Here is a 12,769-nt window from a genome sequence, read left to right as displayed (position 1 = left end):
TTCTTTAAGCGGCAGCGCCCAGGAATGCCCTTTGGATAGCAAAACCACCCACAGTAAAATGTTAAGAGCACCCCAAAACAGAAAGAGAAATTAACACCTGGGGGAGGGGGCACAGGTGCCTTTTTGAAGCTGACATGCCTGTTAACTTATTATTTATTTTCAGGTGCGCATGGAAGTGTCTCCGTGGCCTTTGCAGGACCTGGGCTGTCGAGCTGAATTGGCCACCGTCAGGGAAAACCAACAACAACAACAGGGAAACTCTGCTTGCCAGATCCAGCCAACGGTGACGTCTAGACTGATATCCGTAAAAGAATTCACTCAAATCACGTTGTTCTCAGCAGCCCCTGAGGTCTCTCATGAATTCATCCTGGGGAGAGGGGCACATGCCACCCAAGGAAAATGCCAAAAAGGGAAGGAAAAGAGAAAGAGAGCGAAGTCCTTGTGGTTTTGTTGTGCCCCCCTGCCCTTTAAACAAATTATCAGGGATTTGCGCGCGCGTGCACACACACACACACACACAGACTCTCTAGCTGCATTGCTGTTGTTTGTGTGCAAACAGATGCACTGGGGTCCCATTTAATGAGACTCCAACAGGTTCGAGTCTGCGCCTTGCTGGCTCCTTCTCAAAGTGCCTGGAAGGGAGCAGGCCTGATGAGCAGCATTTCTTTTGTCAAAGAATCCCAAACTGATCTAGAATCTGCTCACCACGCTACCTGAAAGGGGAGGAAAGGAAGATGATTGCCAGTATTAACTCACCCAAGTTGCAAATACAGGGAATGCGCTTTGCAGAAATCTAAAATGATTCTTATCAGCTTTTGACTATCCTCCCAAGCCCTTTCTCGCCCTTTTATTAATAAAAAAGGCAGTTCGCACGGTGAGTAGAATTAAGCTCCTCTCGGGTATACATCTTGTTCATTCTATTAGTGGAAATCAAGTGACACCCGCCACCCCCCACAACCCCGGAAATTACGGGCTCCATTAGGAAGAAAAGGAATTACTTACAGAGCAGCAAATTCTGTAAATTTGTAATTCAGATCTCTAGCAGTGGCCTGAATGCCCGTCAGAATCCAGTCCTTGGCGTAAATTGGTTTTCAGAGGAGCTTAACTCTTTTGTTTCCCTCTCTTGGAAAGCCACTCACTGGAGCCTCTTTACCCCCTGGCCCTTTAACTAGCCATTGCCAGTGCCTGGATAGAAAACCAGGGCAATTTTATGAAAGTGAGGGTAACAGCTGGGCTTCCCTGGTGGCTCAGATGGCAAAGAATCAGCCTGCAACGCAGGAGACCTGAGTTCCATCCCTGGGTCGAGAAGATCCCCTGGAGAAGGGAAATGGCAACCCACTGCAGCATTCTTGCCTGGAGAATCCCGTGGACAGAGGGGCCTGGCTGGCCACAGTCCATGGGGGCACAGCTGAACAGCTAACACTTTCACTTTTACCAAAGGCACTGATACAGCATCCTTACATTGGCACACTTTACGGTTTGCAGGCTGCTTTTTGACTGAGTTATTTGAGTTAAAGCCGTGTGCCCTGACTGGACTTAGCTGCATCCCCTGTTGTATTTCACTGTGAGAGGGAATGGTGTCGCTCTAAGGCTTCCTCCCCTCCCGAAGGTGCACTCCTTAACAGAATGGCCCCACCTGGATCTGGCCCTGATCACACGTGATTTCTTCTCCTTGAAGCTTTTCTATTTAAATCTGGCCACAGGAGGGAGTCCAAGACCTAGAGCCCAGATCTCCAGCCTGGCCCTTTTCTCTGACCGCTGACCAGGAGGTTGGGCTGAGCAACTCTTAACAGTGTGTTTGTTGGGTAACTCCTGGAAAGTGGTTAAGTTTAATGACGAGAACTAGGGTAAGAGGGTCAACCTGGTGAGTCCATCGCTCCCTGTGATTCTCAGTCCCCCAAACAAAGGTAAGGTTGGTTATTGGTTAGTTTTTCCATTTTTATCAGCTCAGACTTAGAAGAAGCTTGAGAAGGGTAGTGTGATTGTAAATGGTTAAGTTGGTGTCACTGCCAAGCATGGAGGTCACCCTCACACCCAACGAGAGGAGAGGGCAAGTGACTTACCCTGTCAGTTTGCTCCCTAAACAGGAGAGTAATAATGGTGCATAACTTGTGGAGCTGCTGTGAGCGTGGATTGAGATGGAGCAAGGCAAACCCTTTGTGCAATGGCTGGTACATTAAAAAAAAAAAAACCCAGTACAGGAGGGCTGTTACCGCACAGGGAATGTTAGCACCAAGTACCTGAAAACCCCTACTCAAGCTGGCTAGTTAATAACGACAACAACAGTAGGGATATTTACCACTTTATGTAATAGGTGTTTTGTCATAACCTGGCTCTGATCCTCTGGGACTTAGCTCTGCCATGTCCCGAATGAGTCGACTTCAGCAGTGCCACACGAGGGAATTACAGGATCACCGTCATCAGTTTTGATTTATCATTTCTGTGAGCCTGATGTTGAGAAGGTAACTGATGATGCAGGAAGCAATAAAGCAACTGGGAATATCAGTATTTTTAAAGTTACCCATTTCCCAAGCCAGCCAGGCCCCTTCAAGTTCCTGATGGGACTTGAGCAACTATGACCCTTGCCCTGCAGACCGGGGTCATTAGACTGTGAGCCCATCAACAGCAGGGACCTTCTTGTCTCATTCACTGCCCTATCATCAATGTACAATACCTGGGCACAGTGAATACTGAATAAATAGCATCTGGATGGGTAAGTTGATAAGTATTTTAAGGCCGTATCCATTGGAAAGAGGGTTGCCTTCTGCTCTGGCTTGACTTTAACTCCATGTGTTGGATCACTCTAATCCATCTTCCCTCCTCAGGTGCCCAGCTGAGTGGTCCTCAAAGTGTGGTTCCATAACAATCAGCATCAGCTGAGAGCCAATTAGAAATGCAAATTGTCTAGCCCCACTCCAGACCCAGGGTGGAGCCTCACAAGCCCTCCAGGTGGTTCTGATGCAGGGAAAATTAAAAACCACTGGTCAAGGTTGAGCTCTGACTTCACTGAGTGTCAACCAAAAAAAGACCAGTTCTGAACATGCAAAGATAATCACAGCCAACCTTGGAGTTTACAGTACAGGTCAGGTGTTGTGCTTCACAAGGAGTCTCTTGTTTACTGCCCATTTTACAGGTGAGGAGAACAAGGTTTAGAGAGGAGAAGCAACTTAGCCTGCGGACACACAGGTCAGAGCCAAGGTTGCAACCCAACTAAGCTCTTCTTAAAGGCATATTTTTGCATCTGTGAGAGATACAGATAGACGCAAAGACAACTGTAATATAAATAAACGCACGGCAGGGGGTGCTTAGAGGAAGAATCTGCCTCAAGACTAACGGGGATGGAGCTTGGCCGGTTCAGGAGGTGACGGTGGAACTAACTCATAAAGAATGGCCAAAGGGGCTTCCAGCAGAACGGAAGTGCAAAAGGCCAGCGTTTACGGAGGGAATGGCAAGTAGGTCAGCATGGCTGGAGTGAGACTGTGGGGAAGACAGATGGTGACGGCTGGAGAGGAGGCAAGACCACATCGACAGGGACACGCAGAAGGAGCCCGCAGTGAGAAGCTTAAACCTTCTCCTGTGGGCAGTAGGGAGGCAGGGAAGAGATCTGAGCTGGAGGGTTACAGAATCAGATTTATACTTTGGTTGCAGGTGGACCGAATGCAAACTCAATTCAACCAATATTCCCTGGATCCCTGAGTGACCTCAACTAGCAGACACCATAAAGCGCCATCATTTTACTTTTAAACCTCTTCACAGAGTATAAGAAATACTCAGATAAAACCTCTGAATGGCTTTGGTCCTTGAAAGGATGCTTGAATGCTTATTTCCAAGCGTCATATATGTGAGTTTGGCATTTAGCCCCATCGTCCAGCTGATCACCCACACCTATGGCCTTAGGCTGTGAGATCGTTAGTTACTTTGCCTTAGTTGGCTTCTCTGTAGAATGGAAATAACCGGGGAACTTAGAGGTGATGAGAAGAGTAATAAGACACACATTTATAGCTTGTTACTGGAGTCTATCACTTGCTCAGTTATGTCCTACTCTTTGCGGCTCCGTTGACTGCAGTTCACCAAGTTCCTTTGTCCTTGGGCTTCTCCAGGCAACAATACTGGAGTGGGTTGCCGTTTCCCTCTCCAGGGGGTCTTCCTGACCCAGCGATGGAGCCCAGATCTCCTGCATTTCAGATTCTTTACTGTCTGAGCCACCAGGGAGATGAGACAATGCATTTATGGCTTGTTACTAGAGTGCCTGGCAAATACTTGCTCAGAAAGCATATTGATGAGGATGCCCAGGACATCTACCCGAGGTAGAAGGTATGTCTTCTTTCAAGGGCTCAAAGTCCACCCAGTCCTTGGGACACCCGTAAGCGGCATCCTTGTCTCTCCCTGTCCTGGTAACCTGATTGTCTGACTCATCCAAGAAAAGAGAAAGAAGGGAGGGAAAACATGTTGATTTTCCCTGGTGTTCATCCCATTCGAAAGTAAAGTAGAATTAAGGGGAGGGGACTCAGGTCTCCCTCTAATTTCCCTTGGTTGTATCTGCCGCTTAGCCATGTTGCCATAGTAGCAGGTGCTGTGGACGCCTCGCTGGTCCTCAGCCCAACTCTGAGTTCACCCACAGCCCTGCTAACTTTCACTTCCATGGTGCCTCCATTATTTGCTTTCCTTCCTGATGGCTTCCTCCAGGGGCTGTGGGAACTTGTTCAGCCCACGTGCAGGATTCCTGGAAATGCCTGAAAGTTCACGTTTCCAGAGGCACCCTCAACCAAGGAGGGGTGGAAGATGACAGATAAATAGCTCAGCTTCTCCGTATTTCGGGGGATCTTCTACACGTTTCCACAGGCATCCCCAGCAAGAGCCCACAGTAGTAACAGGCTCATAAATACACCCTCCCTCGTTCGTGCTCCCTGGAACCCCTTCTCAAATAAATGACTTGCACGCAACCTCTCGTCTCAGGGTCTGTATCTAAAGCACAAACATCTGTGTCTCCCTTAGGCTTTTGTCAGGGGACCTAGCTTTGTGCCAAGTAGTTTAACAGAAGGGGGGTTAATACGGCACTGGTTTCAAAGGTGCTGGACGAGCTGACAAGGCAACCATGTGACAAGGAGACCATGCAGAGATGAGACCCAGAAGGAAGCCACAGCTACTATTCGGGCCAGACAGAAAACAGGGGGAGGCTTGGTTACCAGACGAGGGAACCCGTGGTCCTGTGGGAAACAGAGAGCCCTGTAGGGGCAGGGGAGGACTGCCTGAGGGCGGCTGGGGTGGGAGGGGAGGGGCTGGGATGGGGGGGAGCGTGGGGGGCGGGGAGCGTGGGGGAGGGAGCGTGGGAGGGGGAGGAGAGCAGGTTGGGGGGCTGCTCTCCAGAACCGCTGCTTTCGTGCTGATGGGTGGACAAACTGTCTTGGGGCCAGAGCCTCCCACTGGCTGACCTGAACGAGAAGCCACTTGGCTTCCAAGGATCCTGGGAAAGGTAGTTTGAAGGCAAGCGTGGAAAGAGGAAGTAAGAGCCGACAGGCCAATGCCCAGCACAACCTGAGGTCCCGCTTTGAGAGAGAGGGAACAACAGCCAGGGCGCGGCTTTGGTCCGGGCCCCACCCTCTCCCTGGGTCTACATACGCGAACATGTCTGTTGCGGTCCCTGTGACAACCCGGTCCCCTTCGTTGCCTTCAGGACAGAGTAGATGTTAGGATGCAGGCTCTGGGTCCAAAGGCCGGGTTGGAAGGCCAAGCCACGTCCCTCCCCGCCTGCCTAAAGCGCAGCTGAGGGTGGAGGCCCCCTCGTGCGTTGCACGGGCTTCAAGGAGACACCCTCCCTGGGCCTTAGAAAGGTTCACACTTATCAGCACACTGAGTTTCAGCTGCCGTTTGGGTATCTGGACGCGCATTAAAATTCCTGCTAGAACTTGTTTCCTCTCTTTACCACTCCAGCCCCCAGCTTCAAGTCTAGAATCCGAGGCTCTGCCTCCAGCCTCGACTGTGCCGCCATCAAACGACAAAAATAAAACACCGAAAAACGTTTCCACTTTCACAGAAGTCCTGCCCAACCGAGGAGGGCGCAGCCCTGCCCCACCCCTCTGGGCTCACAACCCTCCCTCGCAGCCCCCGCCCCTCCCTCTCTCGGCCAGTCGTTCACAAGCAGCTTAGCAGTTTTGAGGACACAAAAACAGGAAATCGTGCACCAGTCCTGACTACAGCTGAAAACGCATGAGCAAACCCTTCAACGCACAGATTTCTTCAGCTCTCAGAAAACGGGGGCCTTGAAAAAATCAGGTCCCCTGGCCGAGATCTCTGGATTTGCTTAATCATTTCCTTTGCAAATGTGTAACTTCTTTAGCAGTGAAGAAGAGATGGTGAGAAAGAGGGAGGCGGGAGGTGAAATGTTTGAAGTCAACCACAAGACAAGACAGGAAATTCTGGAATGGGGGTGGTGGTGGTGATGTTCCTTTCATTCCTCGGTGCCACAGCAGTCTCCCAGAGCGACTCTGGAAAAATGACCAGAATAGACTTTTGGTTTTTTGCTGTGGACTCTGACTCAGAGGGAAATGCAGGCATCTTCCTTCAGGGAATAAAGAGAGATCATCAGAGCCAAGGCTCTGGGCTGTCCCCACCTGACCCTTTATTTGGGGTTTCCCAGGTGGCTTGGTTGTAAAGAATTTGCCTGCCCATGCAGGAGACTCAAGAGATGTGGGTTTGATCTCTGGGTCAGGAAGATCCCCTGGAGGAGGAAATGGCAACTCCAGTATTGCCTGGGAAATCTCATGGACAGAGGAGCCTGGCGGGCTACAGTCCATAGAGTCACAAAGACTGGGACATGCCTGAACACACGTGCCTGACCCGTTATGTGGCGCAGGGAGCAAACATCTGTTGAGAGCCTATTCTATCCTTGTCATTTACAGATATGAGGAGGAAGAACAATTTTAAATCTACACACTCTTGCTAATATAGCTGTGATGTATCTAAAGCAGAAACCCCCAGATCTAGAAGGAGAAAGAAATCCACGATCATAGTTCTAAGCTTCACCTTTCCTCTATCAGTAACTAAAAAACAAACCAACAAAGGCAAGTTAGTAGCAATTAAAAAAAAATGGCCAGCACTATTTATACACTTGGTTTAATCAATGTTTATAGAACAAAGCAACCAATAACTGCAAAATATATATTCTTTTTAAAGTACACATGGAATATTTACCAAAATTGACAAGTGCTGGCCTATTGAGTAGGTCTCAGATTTAGAAGGAGGGATGGGCAGGGTATGCTGTTGGATTGCATGTGAAGATCAGAGAAAGGCTGGAGTCAGGGCTAACACTGAAGGACTCAGCGTTCTGAAGTCAAGAGTGACTGGTTCACGCATAATTAGCATTTTGGAAAGATAGGAGTGTGTGTGTGTGTGTGTATCACTCATAAGACAGGAGTATTTCTATGTGTGAGTCAAAGTGGGAATGAACCTGTGTCCAACTGAACATGAAGCAATTATTCAAACTTGGTTTCTGGAATATTCCCAGAGTGAAACAAGCCCCTGGTTTTATCACTGTCTTCTCAGGTTAAGTATTTGCTTGTCTTGTGAACTGAGTAGCCATTATCTGTTTCAGTTTGGAACGGTGGACACAAAGAAATAATTCTTTAAAAGTTCCATGGTGTTGACAAACACTTCTGCAAAAATGAAGTGGATGACCCAATTCCTGGCCTCCTTTATCAAAGAGGGATTGGTTTATTCATTGACCGATTGAGTATCAGTTGTGAGTCTGGGTCTGGGAGTGATAAGAAAAGCAGAGACCACTCCAGGATGGTTGGGGAGGCAGCCACTTGCAAGGCCAAATATCAGAGAAATCCCACGCACACAGTGTGTTCCATACTCTCGTGCGATAGGTTTAAAGTAGTAATCAAGAACACTCTGGGACTCGGCTCTCCTGTGAACCATCTCTAAGACACTGGGCTTATGTAAAACACCATATCTCAGTCTCTTCACTGTAAAAGGGCAGTGATGTTACTGATAATACCATCACTGTGGAGATAAACCAGGTCAAATTCCCAGCCTGCTCAGAGCAGTGCCTGAGATTAAGTTAGCACAAAATCAGCATTTGCAACTCTTCTCGTTACGCTGCTTCAAATATTTTCATCCTTTTTTTTAAAAAAAATACTGAAATCAAATATTCTTCAAAAATTTCCCGTGTTGCACAATATACCCTTATAGCTCACGCTATACATAGCAGTTTGGACCTCTTACTCCCCACGCCTGGACCTTCCCTCTCTCCTTCCTTCTCCCTGCTGGCAATCACTGCTTTGTTCTCTATTTCTCTGAATCTGGTTCTTTTTTTACTATATTCACTAGTTTATTTTTAGATCCCATACATAGGTGGTGGTGTGTATATATGTATATATATATACAAATATACTGTATATATCGTATATATTTATCCTTCTCTGTCTGGCTTATTTCATTTAGCATAATACTCTCTAACTCCATCCATGTTGTTGCAAATGACAAAATTTCACGCTTTATCATGGCTGAGTAGCATTTCATTGTGTATGTTTATATACCACATCTTCTTTAACCACCTGTTGTTGGACACTTAGGTTGCTTCCATATCTTGGCATTTGTAAATAATGCTTGTAATTATAAATCTTGCACTGGGGTTCATCTATCTTTTCAAACTAGTGTGTGTGTTCTTTTCAGATATATGCCCAGGAGTGGGATTGCTGGTAACTCTATTTTTAATTGTTTAAGAAACGTCCATGCTGTTTTCCATAGTGGCTACACCAATTTACGTTTACATTCTCACCAACGGTGTATGAGGGCTCCTTTTTCTCCACATCCTTGCCAACGTTTGTTATTTCTGTTCTGTTTGATAACAGACATTTTGACAGGTATGGGGTGATCTCTCCTTGTGGTTTTGAGCTGCATTTTCTCTTATGATTAGTGAGCATCTTTTTCATGTGGTCTTAGCCATCTGCAAGTCTTCTTTAGAAAAATGTCTATTCAGGCCTTCTGCCCATTTTTAATATGCTTGTTTTTTTTATGTTGAGTCATATGAGCTATTTATATATATATATTGGATATTAACCCCTTATGGATCATATCATTTGCAAATATTTTTTTCCCATTCAGTAGCTTGTCTTTTTGTTTTGTTGATGGTTTCCCTTGCTGTGCAAAACTTCTAAGTTTAATCAGGTCCCATTTGAAAGCATATATGTTTCAATATTAGGGGAGAATAAAGACAAAGAAGCCATGATAATCCCATCTTCCTGACTCAGCCTTATTTTTACATACTCCCTTCAGATTGTTTTTACATAGACTATTTCATAGTTATGAAAGTACCTTGCCATCAGCAGGTGATTAATAAAATACATATTGACTGCCTGACTATCCAGTTCAATGCAAACTGTTTTGTACTATGCTTTGTCTGCATGGCCAAGTCACTTCAGTTGTGTCCGATCTTTGCGACCCTGTGGACTGTAGCCCAGCAGGCTCCTCTGTCCATGGGATTCTCCAGGCAAGAATACTGGAGTGGGTCGTCATTCCCTTCTCCAGGGGACCTTCCCAAGCCAGGGACTGAACTCACCTCTTTTATGTCTCCTGCACTGACAGGCAGCTTCTCTAACACTAGAAGCCCGTGCTTTGTACACTTAAGCGACATGGTGTGACGCAGTGTTACAATTTTCGCGTGTGCATCCCGCTTCTGCTTTCTCACAGGATGCCCGGCCGCAATCTCTGGCCCCAGGAAATATAGTAGGGCCTAGGGCCTCTCGTGTCAGGTGCCAGCTTGGCTAAGCCGTCCCCCTTTGCTGTTCCGTCGTGTGTGAATTGCTAGAGCACTCTGCTTTGAACTCCACCACAGTGGATCACTCTATAGTTGTGTTTTGGCTTTTTAGTAAATTTCCTAAAATAATCATAGACTATGGAATTAAACATCCCAAGCTAAACCTTCAAGTTAGCTGAGCAGGGAGCCCCAAAAGATTAAACCAAAATGGGATTCCTTCCATAAGACCAGGGTGTAATAAAATGAACTGCACAAGATGATAAAACCATGTGAGATCCTATTCTCGTTTTGAGGTATTCGCTTTTCACTCTTTCAGAAAACATTGTATGAAAACCCACAACTCCCTCAGCACAGATCAATAAAAGATCTGAGTGTTTTGATGTATTTATAAACAAAAACAACAGTACTTTCACTTTTAGTAGACATATGTTTTTTTAAAAAATGCTCATCAGACGTCTGGTTAATCCAAGGGCTGGCTTTAAAAGGCTGCAGAGAAAGATTCTCGGCTATGTACTGTGTTTCCTGGAGCAGAAGCCCTCTCAAATCTTAGGGTGTGCTGGGTGGGTAAGCCTCCCTCTCATTGTGCTGGTGGAGCAGAGAGGAGGAAGCAATGCCAGCAGTCTGCTTAAGTGAAGGCACTACCCTGGCGATCAGAGACAGCCAGCTGCACTCGACGCCTGCTTGTCTCAGCCGTGACGGGTGACGGGTGATGGGTGATGGGTGACGGCGAGGCTGGCGTCCTCGGAGCCCGCAACCAGGAGCATGGAAAGCACCTTTGTCAGTGGCTACCTTGTGCCTGAAGGTATGTTAGCAACTAACTGAGCAAGGCAGGATCCAGTCCCTGATTCCAGAGTCCCTGGGCCCCCGTATGTAACATTACTCTCTCTCCAGACTGGTAGTTCTCCTGTTCTGGTTGACTCCAAAGTTCACTGGAAATGGAAAGAATGCCTGAGGGGAGGCCAAGGAGAAGGCTCCTGCTGTGACTTCTTGGGAGAAGATGGTGGCTGAGACTAGCGTCGTTGCTGAAGAGGTGCTGAGAAGTGGCTGTTATCAGGACTTATTTGAATAAAACGTAACGGGATAATATAATCTATGTGGACACTGGTCATATACCTATAAGAGGGCTTAAGCACACTGCCTAGCAGGTGTTAGTCACTTAGTCGTGTCCGACTGTTTGCGACCCTGCGGACTACAGCCCTCCAGACTACTCTGTCCATGGAGTTTTCCAGACAAGAATACTGGAGTGGGTTGCCATTCCCTCCTCCAGGAGTTCTTCCCAGCCTGGGAATCAAACCCAGGCCTCCCACATTGCGGGAGGATTCTTTACCACCTGCGCCATCAGGGAAGCCATCCCAGCAAGTAATAGTGCTCAGTAAATTGGTTCATTGGCTGGAGCCAACCTGATTACCAACAGATGCCAACCTGGAACTGGGAGATTTCACTTTTCACAAGAAAATCTGCAGGTTACCAAGAGTATCTTTCTCCCCAAACCATCCTTTCTTATTTCATCCCATGAATGACGGCCCTAAGGTAGGGTGAGAAGCAAATAGGTAATCCGAGAATAAAAATCTACAGTCCATAGGGCTGCACACATCCACTGTCTGTATTTTATCCTATTTCATCTTCAAAGGAACCCAATGTGGTGGTGATCTTTATCACCATTTTGCACATGAATAAACAAAAGTACAAAGAAGTTACAGAATTTGCTGGAAGCCACAGAACTGTTAGGTTAAAAAAAAAGAAAAAAACGCAAAGATTGCACACAGGTTTGTTTGATTCCCAAGTTTACAGGCTTAACCATGAGGTCATTTTTCTTCCTGCCATGTTGGTGCGATGAAGTGGGATTCGGCAGGAGGGAGAGAACTGTGTTCTGCTCCATCATGTTCATACATATCCTGTGTGTTCCAGAAGGATTCCAGGGTCCGTCCAAGGAGACAAGGACCCAATCTCTGCTGCCAGCCTGTGGCTCCAGCCCACTCAAGTTCCACATTTTCTCCTATAAAGATAAGAACTCACAACAGCCCCCTGGGATGGGAGGGGCAGAGGGCTTGACACTTGTCATCCAGCATTGGGGAAGTTGCTCATTTTAGGTCGTTTTTAACCGTGTGAATGCCCGACACTTGACATTTAGGCAAAAGCGGGGGGAAGTCCCCAAAGGCTGCTTGGGACCCGCCTGTCTGCTTCTTCGCCAAACAGGAATCCTCCCTTGGCTGTCGTCCCTCAGAGACGATTTTCCAACGACGGTTTTGAAAAACAGTTCTTTTGGGGAATTAAAAAAGCAATCCTGTTTTCGATAGAAAATTGTCGTGTCAACAGAAATGCATGAAAAATAGAATCACCAATTTCCCCATCACCCAGGGAAAAACAGTTACCAAATGAATGCTTCCTTCTTTTTTTCCCTCATGCTGATAGACTTATTTTCGTAAACTGCAATTGGACTCAACTGCACATAAAGTTTTGTGGCAAGCATTTTTAAAATCAAACATTGGATTATCAGCATTTCTGCATGTTTTCCAATTTAAAAACTTGGAAAATGTGATTTTTAATAACCACATAAAAGCCTACCCCACTGATTCTTATACTAACATACTTAACCATCTCTCTGTTGGCAGACCTTCCTTTGTATCCTATTTCAAGCAACATTTTCTCCCCAGGAGTGTGTTGCCTTTATACAGATATTCTGGTCCTATCCCACGAATCAATTTTAATTTCCTATCAAAATCTTTCTAGACTTCTCTACATCAGAAGAGTTGGGATGCTGGTCATAGGAGTGATCTTAAATTAGAAGCAAACCCCATGTGAAAGGGGGTTTCACATGGGGTTTGTGAGAGGGAATCAAAATACCATTTTAATGAGATTTTCAGTCACCCCCGTTCAAAGCCAACCAACAAGGAACTCTCTCTCGTTTCCCCCACCCACCACCCCCACCAGGCCTTTCGGTAACCTTAACGCAGCTCTCTCCCTTCGCTTTGATTTCTGCCTCTTAAACTCCCATTTACCCCTCAAGAT

Source organism: Budorcas taxicolor, chromosome 13 (assembly GCF_023091745.1).
Source record: "Budorcas taxicolor isolate Tak-1 chromosome 13, Takin1.1, whole genome shotgun sequence".
Lineage (NCBI taxonomy): Eukaryota > Metazoa > Chordata > Mammalia > Artiodactyla > Bovidae > Budorcas > Budorcas taxicolor.
Note: the sequence above shows the minus strand (reverse complement) of the source record.